Raw genomic sequence first — 3,004 nt, forward strand, 5'->3', positions numbered from 1 at the left:
CTAGTATGCTTGTTCCTTGTGAGACCAACTTTGACTTTTTGGCCCATGTGAACGGAGAGGTTAATGGACATCGAAAGATAATATTGATGAACAGGCTGAACGGAAATGCAAAAACAGTAACGCAATTTGTAAATATGCAACACATCTATTTCGTTTTCCTCGCTTGATGAGGAGATTTGCCTGTCTCGAAAAGTCACGATTTATTCTTATTACTTTTGCATTGTGTCTGTGTTGTATTTCATTATTCAAATTCATCCATTTATGTTAACAAAAATTCTGAGCAACGCTTTTGTTGTCGGCTCTATATGTGTGTCTATATATATATATATATATATATATATATATATATATATATATATATATTCATATATATATGTATAGATTAATATGTATTGATATATATGTATATGTATGGTTTCGAATGAACAAACACTCACGTGATAGAATTACTAAAAAAATGGCTATATGCATCTTTAAGTAAACTACTTTTGTGTAAAAATGCCTTTTTCTGCCATAAAATATAAATATATATTACTAGTTAATAGCAATAGGATATGTATGAATTATAAAAGACATAATAGAAAAGAATTGCCTTGGAAAAAAAAGAGCTAACGGAGAAAGAGTAGAAGGAGAGAGGAAAGTGAAGGACGTGCAAAGGTAACGGCGTAGCGTGCTCATTACATGCATCGTAAAAAAAATATCGACTTTGGAGCTCATTATGTCTAGTGTGAGTTTGTGCGTTTATATTCCTTCGTGTGTGTGTGTGTGTGTGTGTGTGTGTGTGTGTGTGTGTGTGTTTGTGTGTGTGTGTGTGTGTGTGTGTGTGTGTGTGTGTGTGTGTGTGTGTGTGTGTGTGTGTGTGTGTATGTATGTATGTATGTATGTATGTATGTATGTGTGTGTGTGTGTGTATGTGTTGCTATTGTTTGTGTTGTGTGTGTATGTGCTTGTACTTGTACGTGTGCAGGTGTTGGTTTGCTTGCGTATTAGGTAACTGGAGATCTTCATTCTGCATGTCCTCTACTCTGAAAAGTCTTGCATACTTTGCCTTCCTTGTACATATTCAAGACTATCAAGTTTTATTTTAGCACATGCCTCTACAGAAACATAAAAGCAACCTTATAAATTTCGTCACATGTGCCACATAAAAGTCAAGATATGAACCAATTAGCAAGACTTTGAACACGTAAGTGGCTTACATCAATTACCTGACGAGGCAGTTTTACTCAATTCGATTTCCTGTGTTTGCCCACAAATTACTAAGGCGGTTTTCTCCCCAACTACTGCTTTTTCGATCTTTCATTTCTTTAGCCTTCTGACCACAGTATTTCGATTCCATGTTCACTCGCTTGTACTCGTCTTAATTAAGCAGGAAAAAAAATGGAAGTGCTAATCTGAATGCTGTTGGTGATTTTCTTAAAGGGTGATTTCATTTGAAAAGAAAAAAAAGTTTTGTTTGTGTTTTCTGTGAAAAATAATAGTTTTTTGATTGTGTCGGTTTTTGCATACAGAGTAACTTCAGTTACTGACTATTTACTAAAGACAAATTAATTTTTCTTATTGTGCAAGAATATGCGCTGTCAGTCGTATTTCTTTATCTGCATTCATTTTTGGTAAAACAAAGTAATTTTAAAGTCTTAATTGACTGGATTTTTTTTTTTTTTTTTTTTTTTGGGGGGGGGGGGGATATTTACGTGGAGCTTCCAAATACATGCCACAATACATGGTAGCATCGTCTGGGCAAGAACAAAATCTATAGTTGTGAATCATAGGTTTTTAGTCATTCTTCACGAGTTACTAGATTGTGTAATTTCCTTGCTGTGTGCCTAGCTCGTAATAATAACACTTAGTTCTTTTAGGATTATAATATAAAACTAAAAAACCTGATATGATAAGAGTAAAATTTATTACATAACAAAAAACAATTAATGTTACTATCAGTGCATTATTATTATTATCATCACCATAAATGCTACAAATACCAATATTACGATGTTTCTAAAATATTCTTACTGTCAAGGACACACGACACTCCCACGCTAATGCGTCTAGTTTGTCCATTGTATTAGTTAAGAATTAAATTTATTATTTCGAATGTTTGTGGCCAAGTCCATACCTTCTTTCAGACATTTTCTAATGACTGTTAATATCCCTCTAATATATTCCATGGGTACATGGAATTATTATAGGCATACAATTATTTGTTTTTTCTTTCTTTCTTTTTTAGAGAAAATTGCGTTCTTAACGATATGTCTTTCATGACATTTTTTTCCTCCCGTTATAAAAATAAATGTTAACATTTTCCAAGTTCTTACGCGGTTGAATGCTATTCCCATGTTATTAAGCCAATGATTACTTGCGCCTTTCCCTTTTCCTTTGTCTGATCATTTGCATTCGAGACTCGTGTCCTCCATTTTCTTCTTCGGTTTTCCTTGCCGTGCAATTTCCCCGCCCTTCGCTCCTCGTTAGATATGCAATCAACCTCAGGGCCTCGACAGAACAACTGCTTTCATTAATCCTGCTTCAGAGTCAGGCGTTCGAAACACGTGTGCTTGAAGCCGGCAAGTCATACGGGAAGCATCTTGTCTGTTTCACGATGCGAGAAAATACCAAGCCGTTCTCCCTCGTGTGTGTGACTTTACAGCGACACTGTTTTCCTTTGATGCCAAAAGTTCCTGACAACGCTAACTTTGCAAGCCTCTCTTCATCATTGAATGGCAATTAATGCTAACGAAGGGCCATAAAGGAATAGTGTTTTCTGTTCCATTGAAGATAATTCCAATTGCTCTGTAATCTAAGAAAAGATAATCTAGCTTAACAATCCTTAATCCCCTGGCGGCTTCATTATATCAGAGGCCTCTAAGGTGATCGTAAAGTTTAGCAGCCTCGTGTGAGTGGCTCCATAAGAGAACAATTACCTATGACATAGTTATGGTCTGTCCAATCACCGGGTGAATTACTCTGACTTAGGTGGAAATGCCTTCCACGATATTGGATGTCGAGG

This window comes from Penaeus chinensis, chromosome 41 (genome assembly GCF_019202785.1).
Source record: "Penaeus chinensis breed Huanghai No. 1 chromosome 41, ASM1920278v2, whole genome shotgun sequence".
Taxonomy (NCBI): Eukaryota; Metazoa; Arthropoda; class Malacostraca; order Decapoda; family Penaeidae; genus Penaeus; species Penaeus chinensis.